Here is a 21,039-nt window from a genome sequence, read left to right on the forward strand (position 1 = left end):
TAGCTGCATATGTGGTGCGAGACGCCAGCTGCGTCTGAGGTTGTGTTGCCGACTGCCAAGCGTCTGCGGTGTGAGTGTTAGTTGATCAGTGTCAAGAGACGGAAAGTTCTGTTCCTCTGACTGTTGCGTATTTTGGGTCTTTTTGCCTGATGCACAGCGGTTCGGTAAGAAATCGGGTGCCGCTGGCTTGTGTGCTTTGTTCACTCGCTTACGAAGAGCAGCAGTAGAAGCTGCTACCTTTGGACAGTCAGGTGAGCGCAAGTCAAGGGGGTCCACTGCACTTCGGAGTACAGATAAAATTCTCCGCGTTTCTCGATGGCACTTAGTTCAAACTCCTGGGTCCCTTTTCGGGGCTGGGAAAACGTCAGCTCTGTGTCCTATGCCTAAGCAGTTCTAGCATGACGCTATTTTGGGTCTGTATTTGTGCACAGGGAAACGTACCGATTCGAAAGCCATGTATTCTGGCAGGTTTGAACCATTTAACGTGATTAGTGCTGTGTTAGATGACCCTAGGGGCCGTGCTGACACGATTTTATGAGTTGAACTTGTCAGGCATTGCATTAACTGGTCTTCAGGTAATCCCTTGATTCTGTGAATGGCACCTTTTATGCGCCCTTCACGGAGCGCAATTTGATCGTCAATGATCAGGTGCTCCAGGTTCAGCAGTAGATGTGCAGCTTACTTTGTGTAGCAATCAACTACTGCTAGGTTAGACTTGGTGAGGAGTCTGCAGTGAATGTCCGACCCCTTAATTTGAAGAAGATTTAGACGGAGTCTATACGCAAACTGATACAGCGGAATCTGGTGATGTTAAATGCTTTAGGCCTCAACATTATAGTCTCGAATAAGGTCTGCGGCTGTAGGGAGGTTGTTGGCTTAGGTCGCGGGAGTTTTTGTTTGTGAACTAGAGTCCAGCTTTCCTGGTCGTCCATAGCTGTATACTCGAGTGCCGCATTACGCTCAGCAAAAAGCTGCGGGCTTACTTCATTTCCTGCGGTGGTGGAGCAGTTTGGTGCTGTGTTGCTCGGTAGCCCTGACCGTGATGATCCTTGGATGATGAAGTCCGCTGGCTGGCTGCTAGAAGCATCATCCAGTTGGCTGAGGGGTTGGAATCTTGATTGTGCGATCATCTGCTCTTTTAGGTAGAGGGGAGCCGCCTCGGTGATGAGCGGAACGAGAGAACCGTTGACAGACGCCAGAAGCGTTCGGTGAAGCAGCGCCCCGCGACAACCTTCCTGCTCGTCGGTCGACTTCTCAACGGGAGACCTAGTATTAGTAGGTAGCCGCCTCTCGTTTAGTCATTGGAATATCCGCTGGGTGGCGGTACTTGTACATTATGAATATATTATGAAAAGATGCCAGATGGCGGTACTTGTACATTATGATCGAATATGTTATGAAAAGATGCGAGATGGCCGTACTTGTAATGTTCACTAGATGGACGGACGCACGAAGGAATGCACCGATGGTCGCAGAGACAAACGCGCGTACGGACGGACCCACATATGGACAGAAACAAGAACGAAAGGACGAACGGAAGCGCGGACGAACTGACTGACGCTTCCCTCCAATGATGACGCACTCCGTGAATATGCTGTGATTTTTGTGAGCCTCCATGATCAGGTCGCGTTTGGCCAAGCGATAGTTTTCGGAGATGTCGCCAAAACAATGTCTGAAATACCGACGATCTGGCATAACTTACACTAATGTCATGATAATTCTTATGCCAACTACACACACTCACGTTTGCTCGCGTATCACGTGACTGACATAGACCTACTTTTAGTATTTACCTTTCTTCTACAGTCATTAACGCCAGCGCCGGTCCCGTGAAGTATCGTCCGGTCTTGCCAAATCTCGAAGGCGACAACATCAATTTAGCACTTGATGAGCAATTTGGGGCCTTATAACTGTTGGCTGACGCTTCAGTTGGTGGTTCGTCAAGGCACCTTAGGTATCAATTGGTCTGTCATTGATGCATTTGAGCAAGATAGGTCAACCTGTCAGAACTTCGGCTAGGCTGCCTTATGCCCTTATCCCTCCCATGCACTTGAGATTTTTCACATTACGATCACGCATTGCAAACAGGAGGTACGTGCACATCACTCTGTTGTAATCGTGTTTACAAAACGCGAAATGTTGTCTCGCACAACAGAGGTCAAAATTTGATACAGAAGGTCACGCCTTCCAGAAGGAGACGGGCTTTCTGTGAATGTGAGTCACGCACAGCAACGGAGTGATTTTAGCATCACTCACAATGGCATGCAACTTTCGTTACCGCTCCAATCTATAGCCGTCACTAGAATGGTGCCACGTTTCAAGACAGCGTTATGAAAGCATGCGGTGATCATCATGTGAATATGACAAAGTACCGAGATTGTGTCATTTACAAGAAAGCAGGAAAACGAAGTCCACTTGTAGACCCTCGCCATGACGAAGCCAGGGGAAGCACGAGCAGGCAGTAGTGCTGACCTTCTTGTAAACCGCTAATGTGATGGTTAAATATTTTGCAGCTCCTCATACATACTTATCTGTTTATTCAATATATCCTGAAAGGTGCCATATGGGACTTTACATGAGGGACAAGCGACACAAAAATGGTGTTATCGATGAAAGTGTCTATAAGGACTTAGTTGAGTCAGCATTCTCGATGGCATTTTCGAAGCGCACAAAGCGCGGATGATTGCTGCTTCGTACACAACATCATTTCAGTATCTGGCAGTGCGCAAAAAGAAGGAGTGCGCAAGAGGTGGTTTGGGCACACGGTAGAATCGCAATGTTTCTGCGATGACCCCGACAGGCTGGTTGGATAAGGAGATTGTTACGTGGGCTTGAATAAAAAAAAAAGTTGTGAAAAGGCGGAGACTGATGAACGACAATTAACTCATGTATGAAAATTCTTAAAAACGTATCTTGATGGCATGATAAACTTTGTATGTGGTGCAATTTTTGAAGCAACGCATAGTAAACAGAACATATTTCACTCTCAGTAAACAAACATTCATCACATACAACAACAATAGAAGCTTTTCTTAACCTTTCCATTTTTGGTTTAAATTTATAGATAAGAACTTCCAAAACATCATGCATATTGTCAATGGTTGTACATGCGTTTTAATTTTTTAAATTTAAACCGGCCGTTAAGCCCTGCAGTTCCAATCCACGATGTCGTACGAATGTGCAGTCTAGCAAATATTCACCAATGCATTGATGCAGGTTTCTCTAATTTGTTTGATTTCGTATTGTTTCCATAAGCACTGAGAACAAAAAAAAACATCATTATCTCTCTGTCATAGAAATCGGTGGAACACCGAAGTAACATGTGTCTCCGCAGATATTGTAGATCGTTTATTGTCCATTGTTTGCTCACAAGGGCAAATGAATGAATACCACGGCAACAAATTGTAACACCACGCGAAGAACGTCAAACATCAGAATATCAAACAGCTCGAAACTTGCACCTCACTTCTCAACCAGAAAGGTCGCAGAAAAAACGTGGCTGATCCCTCTTTCTAGGGATTGGTATAACACGAAGGTGAAACGTGTCTTCACAGAGGCTGCTGAGCGTTCATAGTGCATTTTTCTGCCGTAAGGGCAAAGAAATGATTGTTTCTGCAAAAAATAAAATGAGTGCAAAGTCCCGCAAAGAACGACAACGAGCTCCAGACTTGCGCATCTCAAACAAAAAGCACGCACGAAATGGACATCCATAGGACGTGTGTGTAATGGCATCAATACCAAAATTATTATGACATAACATGACTGCACGACAAGTGTAATTTACTAATCATAACATGAAAATCACGACATGTATGACTTGAATGTCATCATTTACATTTCATGCTCTTGCGGTGGTTTCGTTCACATGATATCTTGCGAAACTGGTATGGTATGACATGACTGCATAGCGAACATAAGTGACAGACCCTTACGGTGAAATTATGACACGCATACTTCGTAAGTCATGACCAGACGCCACGATCATGGTGCGCGCCCGGTCGTTTCGCTAGTTTCACATATCCCAAATTTGATCTTATGAGACGTGAATGAATGACGAAGGTATATGACTGGTGCAAACGTGATAATCATGAAATGCATGTGATGTAAAACATAACTACATGAGCGTTATGCTTGTGTGTTATGTGTTAGCCACGTTTCGGTATCCCCACATATACCAAATTTGGCATCAGGTGGCGTGAATAGACGACGACGGTTAATAACACGTCCAAACATGATAATCATGATATGCGTGTCATGTAAAACATGAATACTTTTTACGCTCTTAGCGCGCTCGTGGCCGTTTCGCTAGGTTTTTCGTGATCGCCTTGAAGGGGGGGGGGGGCAATTTCGCCACTGTTGCTATATCAGCAATGAATTACTGTTTTGGTCACCGCGAGATGACGCGAAAAGAGATGGTGGTTGCATTCACTCCCACTTGAACGCGCTCCCAGCAGCCGCCGGAGCGCGCAGGCCACGCACTCCCGTGTTCCCTTTAATAACAAGTGACACTGTACAAGGGGTCGTCCTTCACTACACAGCTGCCAAGTCACGTTCGAGTCGCACCAAAAGTTTTTGAGTCATCGCTGTTGGCGCAACATGCATACTTTGGCACTTCTTTTTTTTAATTTACTTTTTTAGATCTTTTTGTTATTTGATCATCTTGATTTTAAAGTTTTCCAAAAACCTACAAGCCAGAACCTTAATGGTAACTTTCGGACTAAAACTACACACTTTTTCTCGAAAGGACCTACCTTGACTCACGGCTCTTTACCGAAGAGAATCACGCTCGAACGAAAAAAAAAGAAAACAACAAAAATAAAAGGAACATTGCTAAAGTTCTGTGCTGACTTTAACCATGCAACTAGCTCCGGAGAATCGCATACTATGCGCCAGGAGAAATCAATTAGAGCATGGCTGCTCTGGTGAATATAGTACACTATACAGTAGACAACTGAGAAAAGTCGTACGTGAGGATGTTGCTTCTCATGCACTATAGACAATTTCTGACCGAAGAATTAAATGCAGCAGCTCGTAGAGATTAAACTGTGCACAATACAAGGGAGGGTATATCGCACAGATGGGAGACTCGAACTGAAAATACTAAGATTCAGAGACGCAGAAACGTGTTTTCAGCTCATCTGCCTGTACACACTCGCTAAAAGGCACAGTACTTACGCAGACCACTCGAGTTTGGGCTGAGGACACTGATTGCAAACGCCTTTCTAGAGTGGTAATGGACTGTAGCAGTCAGTGCTGCTTCATTACTGAAGAAATATTTGGGAAGTTGATGTGTTAGTCAAAAAGAAGATCGCTATGTCTGGATTCGGAAACATTTGTGCACTTATGAATTGTAATAGGGGAGTTGGCGTCGTGCTGCATATTCAGTAAGATTCGAACTCACTCCAAATGGATGACATAGCAGTTCCAGAATTATGCAACGACTTGTCGGTATTGATAAATACGAGTGTGCGTGAAAAGATGAATAGAAAGTACTTAAGCCTGACTCGCACCACCGTATTTCACGTCTCATTTGAGCCTGGGATATGTGCGCTTAATTAAAAATAGTATTACTGGCAGCTGGTCAGCAAAGAAATTGAGACACTGGACACCTCCTTGGCTGCCATCGACACTACAAGAAAAAGACACCTCATGGAAATACCAAAAATCTATATTAAGTTTATAACAATCTCTGGAATTTCACGTTTCAAAACCACGATATGATGAGAGGGCATGGTGGAGATCTCCAGAAGTTTTGACCATCGAATAACTACCGCCGCAGCCGGGGTCGAACACGCGACCTCTCAGTTCAGCTTCCGAGCATCCTAGCCACCAATCCTCCGTTGCGGAAAGTATACAACAAGCCAGGAGCCGTACGGAATTCCCATGTATGTGTGACAGAAACCGAAGTTACCAAGCAATTGAGGTACTTCGGGTAGTAGGACATTGGGACTTTCGAGAGATGACGCGCATGTGGTGAAGAACTCCGCTGAATTTTTAGTCAACTTTTATGAGCATGAACACTATGGAACTGGGCGCAGGAACGTTTTCGAGATCAAAGGCAATCGTGTTGCAGCGGTCAAGAGGTTGGAGTCTCAACAGGCTTCGTCGAGAGCAATAGCTTCAGAAGAACGACGACACTTTCATAAACACCAACTAAAACAATGACTTCGTCGAAAAGGCCATAACGGATAGTACGAGTGAGCATACCCCGTGCAGCATGTCACGTCGAGAAGCGCCGTGGAACAACGGCAGCACTCACATTCGCCGCCTCTTCCTGTTATTCCGACTCACTTTCCCTCAGCGTCATGCACATAAGTCATAATTTGATCCCCAACGTACTAGATTAATTACTGCAGTTTTGTAGATTCGTGCGTGCATGGAATTTCTGCTAACGTCGAAAAAACATTTCTTCGAGACCCATGACCCAAACATGAACGAGACGCTTCGCATTACTTTTGCTGAGAGGAAAGGTCTTGTAACCTTAAGGGGCCACTCACCACCCCGTGTTTAGAGACGAGGGGGTGATTTTCTCCTTTCTTTCATACACACGACGCATCCTCCTCGCCCCTTAGTTCTTGAATGCACGTGAACGATATCGGCACAAAGCGCTAGAGCCTATCAGAATTTCGCGCTTCTCGACTGCACGCTGTTATCGCCGCTTGCGCAGTTGTGAACGCACAAAATGAAGTTTGATCGGTTGATTGTGCACGATATTCATGCGAGACAAAGATGAACAGATGGGCGGCTGCATGGCATTGCAGTTCGGGAGACAAATCGCGTCTGATATTTCGTGATTATCAACGAATCGAGAGCATGTACGCTGTAGACGTCACGGGAACTACTGTCTACGTCACAGTAGTGCGCCAAAAAGGACTAGAAATATCAGGAAAGAATATTGCGCTCTTTTTTAGCATTTTAAGAGCCTCGTGAGTGGCAATTTAAAAACTATGCGTGACTAGGTTACCTTTCGTCGCCTGCAGCAGTCCCTTTCTCCTTGCGTCAACACTACAACACTATCTTCAATTAGGGGAAGAGAAGTACCCTTCAAATAGCAAAGTGTTGCAAGACCAAAAATTTATTATATTTTAGCCGGATTGTGAATAAAGCAATCGTATACGCGAAGCGTTTCCGCGAAATTCCTACGGAGATTGAGATAGAGAAAAGTAGTCTTAAGCACTCACAGCAACTGATGATGCCTAGAACACCTCCAAGAACCTGGCTCAACTCACGTCTGCGAGACTAAAAGCCCAGAGTCAGTGATCAGAGACATCAAAAACAAAATTAAACTCGGCGAGACAATTGTACATTATAGAAAAGACACAAAAGTGTTACGGATATTGTCGACAATTTCGCTCATGCAAAGTCCGCCTTTTGCTGACACCACGCTCGTGTTCGCTCGCGACCGGTACAACTTTTGCATCACCAGAAAACTGTTGGGCAAGCTTCGATATCTCATAAACAATCGTCTTGCGAGAAGCAGGACCACGCGAACTGTTCGGCTGGCAGCTTTTAAACGTCATTTCGGCAAAAGCAAGGAAGACGACGTGATGGGCGCAGCGTGCACACGAGTGCGCACCTGTATTCCTTGTGAGGTTCGCTCACCGGACCACTAATCAACGTTGGGGTAACCTTGAGGCCATTTAATAATAAAGCTTTCAAACCGTATACGGACTACAAATTAAGATACATAAAAGCAAACTTACATGAACATCGCCGCACTGGTGCCGTCAACCCTGGTCCCGGCAAACCACCATACGCTGTGCACGCATGCATGCCTCACGGAAGAACACCGACCACTCCACCTTAGCCTCTTGCTCTGCTCGTTATGAAGCTTGCGCGCATCCGGGCACTAGTGCAGTGGCCCTTGCCGCTTTGTTTTATCACCGCCGGTGCGGACATGGACGAGCTAAAAGTAGGCACACTCTCCTCTATATCATCTTCAAAGTGTCCAACCCTCCTCTCCCAAGTGTCCGAACCTTATCTATATTCTCTCCTGAATGGCCACCATGCGGGTGCCAGCCCTAAAACCCGGCTCGTGGCACTTTCCTATCAAGGATGCTATGTCACGCTGATAACGCATGCGCGATATTCTTGGCAGCCCGAGAAGCGGGAAAGGAGGGTGCGCGGCGGCTCGGTTGAAGGGACACTAAGTTCACAGAACAATTTCCGTCAAAGTGAAAGCTCAGTGAGAGCTCATTGTATGACAACATCTCATATGACAATATTATCAACAACAGTGCCCCACATACTGAGAAATTAAAATAAACGCACAAGAATACGTGCGCCACAGTGGGACATTCTCAAAATGATACCGATGACGTCAGATGAACCGCCTACAATTATCCACTAGTAATCAATCTAGCTGCTCTAAATAAAGAACCTTCCGTGCATCAAAAAATGCTGTAGGCTGCGGCGGCTGCATTTCCGATGGAGGCGGAAATGTTGTAGGCCCGTGTGCTCAGATTTGGGTGCACGTTAAAGAACCCCAGGTGGTCGAAATTTCCGGAGCCCTCCACTACGGCGTCTCTCATAATCATATGGTGGTTTTGGGACGTTAAACCCCACATATCAATCAATTAAAGAAACGCTGTAAAATGCTTCTTGTTCGTTTCTGTTTGATTCATAGAAAAGAAGAACCTCCGGACGGTACTATGGGAGATTGCACGTGTGTTAGAAAACTCAGTTTCCACGTGGTTGGATGGATGGATGGATGGATGGATGGATGGATGGATGGATGGATGGATGGATGGATGGATGGATGGATGGATGGATGGATGGATGGATGGATGGATATGGCTGTACCCTTTAGATCGGGCGGTGGCTAGCGCCACCAAGCCGTAATACTTAATGAACTCAAAACTATATTTATTTTTTTCCTTAAAAAGTGAGTTTGAGGATTCGTACTTTGAAGTGAAGAGTTTAATTTTCACTCGTGCCTTGACTTTAGCCACCAATCAGATAACCTCCTTCTAGTTAAGTCTACTTGCTTAAAGTCTATTTTGCCCTCCCGGTCCCTAAACCCCAGTGCTTTGAAAAACTCTGCGCCATCATCCTGAACTATAGGGTGAAGCCCTTTACAGAACATTATCAAGTGTTCGGCAGTTTCTTCTTCCTCTCCACACACACTGCATACTGTGTCTACCCCTTCGTATTTGGCCCGATATGTCTTGGTTCGCAGTACTCCCGTCCTAGCCTCAAACAGTAGAGAACTACCCCGAGTATTATCATAGATCCTTTCCTTGGCAATTTCCTGCTTAAATGTTTGATAGATCTCTAGTGCGTACTTTTTAATCATGCCCATTCTCCACATGTCAGTCTCCGTTTCCTTCACTTTCTTCTTAACCGATAGTTCTTTTTGGTTTGGCCACCTGCTGTTTTCTAAGTATTTACCAGTCAACTTCCTGGTTCGCTTCCTCCATTTTGTATCGACATTCTTCATGTACAAGTAGCTGAAAACCTTCCTAGCCCAACGCTCTTCCCCCATTTCTCTCAATCGCTTCTCAAATTTTATCTTGCTGCTAGCTTCCCTGCCCTCAAATGATGTCCATCCCATATCACCTTGTACTCCCAGATTTGGTGTATTCCCGTGAGCTCCTAAAGCAACCCTACCTATTCCACGTTGCTTAATTTCTAATCTTGCTTGAACTTCTGATCTCATGCACAAGACCGCATTGCCGAACGTCAGCGCAGGAACCATGACCCCTTTCCATATTCCTCTCACAACATCATACCTATTGTAATTCCACAGTGCCCTATTTTTCATGACTGCTGCATTCCTGTTACCTTTAGTCGTCACGTATGTTTCGTGTTCCCTCAGATACTCGGTCCCATTGCTTATCCATACGCCCAGATATTTGTATTTATCTGTTATCTCTAGCGTGACCTCCTGTATTCTAAGCTCACTACATTCGTTGTCGTTGAAAATCATGACTACTGATTTTTCCTTACTGAATCTAAAATCTAACCTATCTCCCTCATTACCGCAGATGTCCATCAATCTCTGCAAATCTTCTTTGTTGTTGGCCATTAGCACTATATCATCTGCTTACATTAATGCTGGTAGTGCCTGGTCAATAAGTTTTCCTTGTTTGACTAAAGAGAGGTTGAAGCCCAGTCCACTTCCCTCTAATTTTGCCTCTAATCCTTGTAGGTACATCATGAATAATAAGGGTGACAGGGGGCACCCCTGCCTAAGCCCCCGTTTACCTCTGCAGGCTTGGATACCTGTTTTTCCCACTTTATAACTACCTTGTTACCTTTACCATGGACAGTTTGTGCCATCTAGCGGGGCGCAGTAAACACAAAGAAAATCTGCCATATCGGAGCCAATGGCAGGAAATTGATCAGTTCCCGTAGTTGCTGCTATGGCTCTTGCTGATTTCGTTCTCTCTACTAGTGTCAGCCATTACGCAGTAAAGCCGGGCAACATTGTGCACGGCAAAAATGACATGAGTCAGTTCACTTCTTGAGGCGGGTAATTTGAAGTGCGCTAGCCCGATGCGGGCTACTAAAACAAGACTTTATTTCAAAATATGCCCTTCCTTGGCCCAAAAGTAACACTACGAGGTTTCTGGACAGCTCTTTCAGCAATCAAAGTAAACTTCATAGTTGCTTTATGTGTCCCTTTAAATATTCGCAGTACTTTCCTAAAGGGCGAGCGTGCTGGTGCGGTAACTATCAAGGGTTAACAACACTTAATGTAATGTGTGTAGAGAAATTTATTCTCACGAACAGTGAACATCCATTACAATCCAACCGAACATCACGATGGAACACAAAATCAAGAGACACATCAAACATTTTTACAATAGATATGTTTACATATGTACATTGCATTGTAAACGAAGCACACACAAATGAAACGTAAATGTGTATATGTTAAGTATTTACTGGGCATTTACATGGTATATGTGCGAGTACTAGACAAAGTTCACCTACCAAAATCGAGCAGGTCTGAAAACAAGCGTTACATGCCTCTCGCAGACGAACACAAAAGGGCACACGACCAGTGTCGAATGAATTCCTGCTAGCCGAGAAAGAAGAGTGGTGGTAGTGGTAGTGGTTCGATTAATAATGGAAAAAGACGCTCATTGCTGCTGCCCAAGGGAGCACGGCGGATCACGGCGCAGCGTAGTGTATGGGAATGGGGGAAGGGGAATAAGGAATGAGAAAGAGGAATGTAGGATTAGCAGCAGTCAGCAGACGTCGCAGGGCGCAACACATGGTCGGAGGGGCAAGTGCCACAGCAGTCCAGGAGTGGACGAAACTTCTGTAGAGCGTCTCAGTGGCAGTGGCGCACTTCTGCCCCCGGCAGCAGGGCTCTTAGTTGAGCAGGGCGGTGCCGGATTGCCCGCTGAGCGCTGCAAGACACACAGCACGCAACGGGTGTTCCGGTGGAAGCGCGTCGCCCACCACGCGCAGTGCAGTGAGCACGAAGGCGATGAGGGCGTCCCGCGGATCCTCGGCAGGCTCGGCGTGTGGGGCAGGAGACGGGCTCACCGGTGGTAGGGAGGATCGGTATGGCGCTGAAAAAGAAGAGTTACTCCGACAAAACAAATAGTATTTCTCTGTACAGTCGCTCTACAATCGGGAAGAGAACGCGATGGCGACGACCTGCTGCAACCACCTCATAGCGATTGCGCTAAATACAGTAGGCTCCAGCAACAATGAGAAGGCAGGCGAAGCGGCCTCGAGAACAACTCCCAGAAGAAACAAAGCGGTTTACTCCGAGGCCGCAAAATCCAGCATGCACGGTCCTCCAAAAAACACGAGAACGACGCATTGTCTTAAAACATGCTGATTTGTTTCCCGTAGGGAGCAGTTCGGACGTGTTGTTCACTGGACCATTCTCCACCTTTCGAGGTGGTCAAAAGTAGGAAGAACACCCCACCCCAGCCGCCACATGAAATGCCGGGGGTGGCCAGGCAGAAATGATGCCGTCAGCGTGCTCCAAGACACATGAACAGAGCGGGTGCGGCGTGCCGGAGGAACTAACGGGAGCCAGAAAGCGACTTTTGTGTCAATAATTGCATTGTCCAAAACCTCTACCCTAGGACAAGTAAATTGGATATGGCGAAAAAATGCGAGAGCTGTTGAATAAAACGAAAGAAGTGTTACTGATTCCGGGTGCCGATTAAGATTAAGCAATAGATAAAGAAGGTGAGTGCCTAAAAAATAAAATGCCAGAGTTCGCGCGGGGAATTCCTCTCCTTGTAAGATGCGAAACAGGAAGCGCAGAGCCAGTGGCCAGTAGCGTATTGACATCAAATGGAAAGCAAAGACTCCCTTGGACCGCTGGTGTTCTAACGCCGCACGAGAAACCAACCCAGTGCCACCGTACCAAAAGAAGGAACACAAAGCAAACTGCAAGAATCTCACGATACGTAAAGGCGGCTGCTCCACGTGAGAAGGGTACCAAATGCGACCACAGAACACAGTCTGCGCAAGGTACCTCCTCTCAAGAAGCGGGAAGTCGAAATCCCATGCGTTCTCAATTTCTTGTTTTACATAGTCGAGGGCGCTTGACCAAACGGGGTTACAAATACCATTAGTGGTTGTATAGAATTCCTAAAATGCGAATAGACGCAGCCGGCTAAAGAAGAGATTCGGAGCTAAGTCTGGAGTTTGGACAGCCGATGAACAAATACCGGGATTCAGAAGTTTAGCGGGGCACCTGAAATGTCACCATACTGAAACAATAAACGCAGGTTGTGTGAAACACTATCTTCATCTGAAAGAAACAGAGTTATGTCATCAGCAAAAGCTGTGACTTTCAAGGCACTGCTACCCGCGGGAAGATCAAGACCCCGGACACGTGAATCCGCTTCTAGAGCATACAAAAAAATGGCTCGAGGCTGAAGACAAATAGAACAGGAGACAATGGAAATCCTTGGAGGACCCCACGTGCAATATAAAAGGCTGCACTCTCTCAGCCATCTAGAACTAGTGTGCTTTTTTATACCAGAGTAGGTATTTCTGATTAATTCTACAAAAGGACCAGGAAAACCAAAGGCTGTGAGTCCTTTAAAGATATACATGTGGTCTAGTCAGTCAAAGGCTTTCTCTTGGTCCAAAGACACAAGGAGACCACGCGCAAATCACGACAGAGTATAGGCATACCCAGGGTAGTAAAGAACAAGCTGTGTATTTCTCGTCCAGGCATTGATGAAGCCCGGTGAGGACCCACGAGGTTGTTCAACAGAGCCCTCAAACATTGAACGATCACCGTCGCGAATATCTCATTTTCAACGTCAAGAAGCGTGATAGGCCTCCAATCTTCAGGACTAACACAGGAAGCGTCAGTTTTTGGGATTAGTACAATGCGGCCATCTCCAAAACCTAATGGAAAGATACCATTTTCCAAATATCGCCGGAAAAGCACGGTTAAGGCAGTACCAAGCTCATTCCAAAATGACAAGTAAAACTCAACTGGAAAACCGTCTGACCTAGGGGCCGTCCCCCGTTTCATAGATTGTAGTGCTGCCTTTATCTCTTCGTGTGATAAAAGGACGAGCAGAGAAGGAGAAGTTTGTTTAGGAATGCGAGGCGAACCTCTAAGCATAAGTGGTATTAAATGAGCATTTCTTAGCAAACTTCGGCAACATTGAGCGTATCTATCATTCTATCTATCTATCTATCTATCTATCTATCTATCTATCTATCTATCTATGTATCTATCTATCTATCTATCTATCTATCTATCTATCTATCTATCTATCTATCTATCTATCTATCTATCTATATAACCACCTACGACTTTAAGCTCTCCTGGCCGTTTCGTTAATGGTATCGATACCAAACTTGGTATGGCATAACATGACTGTATCAAGAACATATTTGACTAGTCATGACATCAAAATCATGATATGTATGTCATGATTTACATTTCATGGTCCTGCAGCTCTCGCCATCGCTTCGTTCACATGGCATGTTGCAAAGCTGGTATGGTATGACATCATTGCATGCCGAACACAAGTGACAGACCCTAACATGAAAATCATAACATCCATGTCCTGTAACCACGTGACTACGTTACACGCTCATGATGCGCTCGCGGCCGTTTCGCTAGCGTCACATATACCAAACTTGGTGTTACGGTACGTGAATGAATGACGAAGGTATGTGACTGGTGCAAACATGATAATCGTGAGACGCGTGTCATGTAATAACATGACTACATGCCACGCTCATGATGCGCTGGCGGCCGTTTCGCCAGCTTCACATATACCAAATTTGGTACTTCGGGACGTGAATGGATGACGAAGGTATGATACTGGTGCAAACATGATGAACACTAGATGCTTGTCATGTAAAAAAATGGCAGCATATCCACGGAGTGAATGATGCAGAGTGGGGCGAAGCATCCATCCGTCCATTCGTTCTTGCTTCCGTCCGTTCATGTGTCCGTCGGTGTGACCGTCCGTGCGTCCATTCGCCCGTCCGTGAGTGCGTCTGTTTGTGCGTCCGCACGTTTATCTGTGCGTCCGTCCCTGCGTTCGTCCATGCATCCGCCTCTGCGTCCGTCCATGCGTCCATCCGTCGTTTCAGCCATCCATGAGTCCGTCCATCCATCTGTCTGTGCGTCCGTTCGTCCATCCATTCAACACTCCAAGTTCCACATCTCGCATCTTTTCATCATATATTCCCGATAGAGAAGCACGGCCATCCAGCGGACATTCCAAGGACTAAACGAGAGGTGGCACACGCACACTTTCTTACGGCTTGCGCTGCGTGTCTACTTACCACCTTTAACCACCTCGACTTCATGGTATATACTAGTTCACTGTATTCATGGCACTGCGGCTCAAGGCTCGCTAAACCTTTCTAAAACCAAAGAGGTTACGCCCAGCGAGTATAACGTAGCAACCCTTTCTTGTCAGATAGTGCTCAATGTACATGCCAATGGCTGCTAATGAGAAATGAGAGACAGGAGAATTCGGCTTTTAGTTAACGCGCACGCTACGAATTTTTATTGTTGAACAACGCACAGGAGAAATCTCCCACCGGCACCACCTTGCAGGTCAAAACGTAAGACTGGTTACACACTACGACTACGACTACGAGGGACGAACGGGTGCCACTATAAGGAGCTTCACCCCTAAAACATGACTACATGCGACGCTCATGATGCGCTTGCGGCCGTTCCGCTAGCTTCACATGTACCAAACTCGGTATTACGCGTGGATGACGAATGTATGTGACTGGTGCAAACATGATCATCAGATGCGTGTCATGTGAGAACATGACTACATGTTACAGTCAAGGCGCCAATACATTTCGACGTGACGCGGTGCGCTTGGTCGCTGGCGTTCATTTCGTCGCGTCATGCCGGTGTTGCCACTGCTGGCGCGGGTCCTGCCATATACTTGCAGGCACCGACGCGCTGCGTCGCTTGGACGCATGCGCGTTTCAGCACGTTCGGCGTCCCTCCGTCACGAAAAGAGGCAGACGCAGTGTTGTCTGAGTAACGCACCGGCACTAAATGCAGCATGTCGCATTTAGCGTCGTTTGCCGTCCGGCTGCGCCGACAGACGAGGGTCGCGCCTGGCGTCAGACTGTAAGTGCTAGCGTTTTGCTAACGTAGCGTTGCTGTGCCCAGCGTGCGCGTCACCACTACATTGGAGTTCCATGATGCGCTTGTGGCCGTTTTGCTAGTTCCACATATACAAAATTTGGTGTTATGCGACGTCACTGGATGACGTAAGTACATGACTGGTGCAAACATGATAATACTGACAAGCGTTTCATTGAAGGAAATTACTACATACCACGATCATAGAGTGCTCGCGGCCGTTTTGCTAGTTCCACACACACTAAATTTGGTATCACGTGACGTAAAAGATGAAAAATGTAAACGACACATCCAAACATGATAATCATGATACCGAAGTCATGTACGACATCATTTACCTCTACCTCGTATACGTTATAACGTTGTGCTGATTTCAAAGTGACATATCAACAATTCTCATTCGTTCTTCGCATATTATCGATTCCCAATGTACGTGGGATCTGCCAATTTTTTATATCACAGTTAGTCCGCATGGCCGAACATAACATCTCTTCTAAATGCGCTAAAAAAAAGATCGATCACGCGTAGGAAGTGGCTGGGCAGATGGTCTCTGCGTGGTCATAAAAAATGGCAGCATATCCACGGAGTGAATGATGGGAAGTGGGGCGATGCATTCGTCCATCCATTCGTTCTTGCTTCCGTCCGTTCCTGCGTACGTCTGTGTAACCGTCCATGCGTCCATCCACCAGTCCGTGCGTGCGTCTGTTCGTGCGTCCGTCCCTGCGTTCGTCTATGTATCCGCGCCTGCGTCCGTTCATGCGTCCATCCATGCATCTGTCTGTGTGTCCGTGCGTCCATCTATTCAGCACTCCAAGTACCACCATCTCGCATCTTTTCATCATATATTATCCATATAGAAGCACCACCATCCAGCGGACATTTCAAGGACTAAACGGGAGGTGGCACATGCACACTTTCTTACGGCTTGCGCTTCGGGTTTACTTCCCACCTTCAACCACCTCGAGTTCATGGTATATACTAGTTCACTGTATTCATGTCCATGCGGCTCAACGCTCGCTAAACCTTTCTAAAAGCAAGGAGGTTACACCCAGAGAGTATAACGTAGCAACCCTTTCTTGTCAGATCGTGCTCAATGTACATGCCAATAGCTGCTAATGGGGATCGCAGCGTGCCCGTTACTTAAAGGCCGAATGCTCCTGTCTCTCATTCCCCCTTAGCAGCCATTAACATGTGCATTGAGCACTATCTTTTATTGTTCAACAACGCACAGAAGAAATCTCTCACCGGAACCACCTTGGAGGTCAAAATCGTAAGGACCGCTATTTCAGGTATGTGCCACTCGTGGTTACGTACTACGAGGGACGCACAAGCCACGCCATAAGGAGCTTCGCCCCTAAAAACAGGCGATTGTGACTTCCCGAAACACGATTGCCTCGCATAGCGTAGCACCTCAGGGTGTGCAAAATGGTTGTGTCTACAACGCCATGCTGTCACCGCCAGAGACGTGGCGGCAATGAAACGCTGGAAGCGTTCACGTATCATGCTGCCAAGCTCGCATCACGGGAGATGGCGTTTTAGCGCGCCAGCCGATCCGTAACTTAGCTACAGTATCGGCCAAATCTTCGGAAACGTGACGACGAAGCGAACGCTCTTCAACTGAGCAGTGCAGGCGCCACTGCGTTTTAAGCGCGCCCCAATCATATGGAACAGACGCAGTGATCCAGTGACACCCGTATTGCACGGGACAAATTTGATTGAGAGCACGCGTCCTGGGAACGCGAACATCAAGACGCCATGGTTTCTCAAAAAAAAAAAAAATGGCAGATCCCACTTAGAGTGGGTATCGATTATATGCGAAGCATGAATGAGGAAGGTTGATATGCCACTTTCAAATCACCGCAACGTTAATAGGTGGAGGTAAAGTATGCCGTACACGACTTCCGTGTCGTCAATATCATGTTTGGATGTGTCGTTTTCCTTCGTCTATTCACGTCACGTGATGCCAAATTTAGTATATGTGAGCTAGCGAAACGGCCACGAGCACGCTATGAACGTGGTATGTTGTCATGCCCTTACATGACACGCGTGTCAGGATTATCATGTTTGCACTAGTCATATACCTTCGTCGTCCATTGACGTCACGTAACACCAAATTTGGTATATATGGAGCTAGAAAGGCATCGAGTGCGTCATCAAGAATTCAATATACTCCGACGAAACGTTGTCGCGCGTGCACGCTGGGCACAGCGACGCTACGTTAGCAAAACGCGAGCACTCTATAATCTGACGCCAAGCGCGTCCGGTGCGATCAGCGTCCGTCGCCGCGGCCCGACGGCAACCGGCGCGAAATGCGACATGCTGTATTTGGCGCCAATGCGTTACCCAGACAGCACTGAGTCTGCCTCATTTCGAGACGGAGGGACACCGGACGCGCTGAAACGCGCATGCGTCAAAGTAACTGAGCGCGTGCCTGCGAGTATATGGCAGGACCAGTGCCTGGAGGGGCAAAGCTGGCGTTACGCGACGAAACGAACACTGGCGCGCACGCGCGCCGGGTCACATTGAAGTGTATTGGTGCCTTAAGTGGGGCATGTAGTCATGATCTCACATGACACGCATCTCATGATTTTCATGTTTGCACCAGTCTCATACATTCGTCACGCATTCACGTCTCGTAATACCAAATGTGGTACATGTGACGCTAGCGGAATGGCCGAGAGTGCATCATGAGCGTGGCATGTAGTCATGTTGTTACATGACACGCATGTCATGTAACATGTCATGTCATGGCACGTCATGTAATTTTATGTTAGGGTCTCTAGCTTGTGATTTCCATGCAATCATGTCATACCATACCAGTTTTGCAACATGTCATGTGAATGAAACCACCGCAAGAGCAGCAAGACCTTCAAATGTAAATCATGACTTCATGACATACATGTCAAGATTTTCATGTTATGATTAGTCAAGTATGTTCATCATATAGTCCCGTTATTCCATACCAAGTTTGGAATCGATACCATTATCCAAATGGCCAGATAAATAAGAGAGAGATAAATAGAGAGGAAAGGCAGGGAGGTTAACCAAGCTTGGCTGGGACTCGACTGGGCTCATATTCCACATGCTTTAGAGACGTTTGTCTCCGACTTACGTGTTCCGCCCATAAGGGCTGCAGCGCGAGCACGAAGGTGCTAGAAGAAACAGACGAAAGGCTTTCCGTGCCTCGCCTTTCGTCTGTTTCTTCTAGCACCTTCGTGCTCGCGCTGCAGTCCTTATTACCATGAATTCAAACCAACTAGCCCAAATAGCCATTCTTGTTCCGCCCATCTCTCCTTCGCCTGTGTGTACATCTATGACCATCGTCCAATTCTCTTAGAACTCGAAATTTAATTTTTAAATTCGAAGTCGGCGACTTTCTATCTATCTATCTATCTATCTATCTATCTATCTATCTATCTGCCTAACACTTTTAGCCAGGATAGATAGATAGATAGATAGATAGATAGATAGATAGATAGATAGATAGATAGATAGATAGATAGATAGATAGATAGATAGATAGATAGATAGATAGGTAGGTAGGTAGGTAGGTAGGTAGGTAGGTAGGTAGGTAGGTAGGTAGGTAGGTAGGTAGGTAGGTAGGTAGGTAGGTAGGTAGGTAGGTAGATAGATAGATAGATAGATAGATAGATAGATAGATAGATAGATAGATAGATAGATAGATAGATAGATAGATAGATAGATAGATAGATAGATAGATAGGTAGGTAGGTAGGTAGGTAGGTAGGTAGGTAGGTAGGTAGGTAGGTAGGTAGGTAGGTAGGTAGGTAGGTAGGTAGGTAGGTAGGTAGGTAGGTAGATAGATAGATAGATAGATAGATAGATAGATAGATAGATAGATAGATAGATAGATAGATAGATAGATAGATAGATAGATAGATAGATAGATAGATAGATAGATAGATAGATAGATAGATAGATAGATAGATAGATAGATAGATAGATAGATAGATAGATAGATAGATAGATAGATAGATAGATAGATAGATAGATAGTCGCCGAAGCTCGCTGAGAAATGCTTCGCATTTAAAAATGAAATTTCGAGTTCTAAGAGAATCGGACGATGGCCATAGATGTACACACAAGTGAAGGAGAGATAGGCGGAACACGTAAGTCGGAGACAAACGTCTCTAAAGCATGTGGAATATGAGCCCAGTCGAGTCTGCTGGAGGATGGTCGGCGGCGCCATGCCCACACAAAAGTATTCCAGTGCATGACATTGTGCGCATCCAGCAATGAAAAATGCTGGACAAGGCGTCGCAGCTCACGTGAAGCAGACCGACCCCAGCCTGGACCTTGTACATCGCTTCGCGTATTTAGCACACAATTAAAGTCAAATAAACGAAACATTTTCTACTTCATATTGGCGTCCTTATTTTCAACAAGGATCAAGAACCAAGACAGCGCTTGTGGAGCATGTTTTATGGTCATTTATCTGGTGTCCAAGTTGAAGCATCAAAGCTTGAATCGAAAGATTTTTGCGAAACGGTACCATTGTATCTAGGTACATGTGATTGTTGTATAAGATAATATGTCTAAAATTGCACGTGCAATTAAGTTTACAACGCAGGATGTTAGGCACATTGGACTTTGTGTTGCTGGTAGTTCTTTCTTGCTAATATTTCCTTCATCCAGCACTCGTTTATGTATTTATTTTTTTCTAGGTTGGCAATCGATTCATTGTCGAGGTTTGTGAAAGTTTTGGTGGTTATACCGTATAGTCCTAGCGTTGATTTGGTGTTCCTTTGTACAGCCACGCCAACTTTGGCCTCCATTTTTTTGTCGCCTAATTTAGTGTTTACATGACGGCTGCCAGGTGTGCCTGTGTTAAGCATTTGTGCTCTAATTGTTTCAGAAATTTCTCTTCCGTGTCCTCATATAGGGGTGCAATAACTTTTAATGGCTTGAACAATGCTTTTTTTTTTTGTTATTGTCAGGGTCAAGCAGGAACCTGAGCAACCACTGGGTTCTACAAGTGATGCATTGCCCCTCCATAAAATTATACATATTTTGTCGCATTGTCGTTTGCTTAGACGTTTGGCATATTGTTCTATTTTTTTCTGACAGACCTTTATGTGCCTTCTCGAAGTTACGTTATGCTTCTGGTCTTCAAATCTATTGGGCCGTGATTATTCAGCTTCCCACATGTGGATAAGTCTGCTATAGCATTTGTTCGAGTTAGATTTTTCAGGTGGTGATATTTTGTTCCAGCTTTCACCTTATCGCTCAGCACCTCGATCTAATGTTCTTTGTCTGTATATAATACATCGCTGTCATGATGTATCACTTGATGCCCGTTTTCGTACCAGCGTGGTAAATACCTTCCTCGGCCCTTCACTTCGAAATTGATGTTTTGGTTTCCCAAATTCTACAGCTCAAATATCATATCCTAAAACCTTTTCCGGCCTTTCTCGTTCTGGTTACGACCCCAGGGTGAAAATAGGCGGT

At 45.9% G+C, this 21,039-nt stretch overlaps 1 long non-coding RNA gene across 2 annotated transcripts in view; it reads right to left on the minus strand.

Moving 5' to 3' along the window:
• Positions 1–7,881, minus strand: part of LOC142767559 (uncharacterized) — a 141,355-nt gene extending 133,474 nt beyond the window's left edge. The window contains exons 1-2 of one of the 2 annotated variants that reach the window (XR_012884989.1): positions 7,704–7,881; positions 7,182–7,239 (exon numbers count right to left, since the gene is read on the minus strand). This is a non-coding gene — a long non-coding RNA (uncharacterized LOC142767559). Of the gene's footprint in view, positions 1–1,793; positions 1,941–7,181; positions 7,240–7,703 lie in introns of those variants that run through there. The other variant, XR_012884988.1, reaches the window with a different exon arrangement.
• Between the last annotated feature and the right edge of the window lie 13,158 nt (positions 7,882–21,039).

Source organism: Rhipicephalus microplus, chromosome 7 (assembly GCF_043290135.1).
Source record: "Rhipicephalus microplus isolate Deutch F79 chromosome 7, USDA_Rmic, whole genome shotgun sequence".
Taxonomy (NCBI): domain Eukaryota; kingdom Metazoa; phylum Arthropoda; class Arachnida; order Ixodida; family Ixodidae; genus Rhipicephalus; species Rhipicephalus microplus.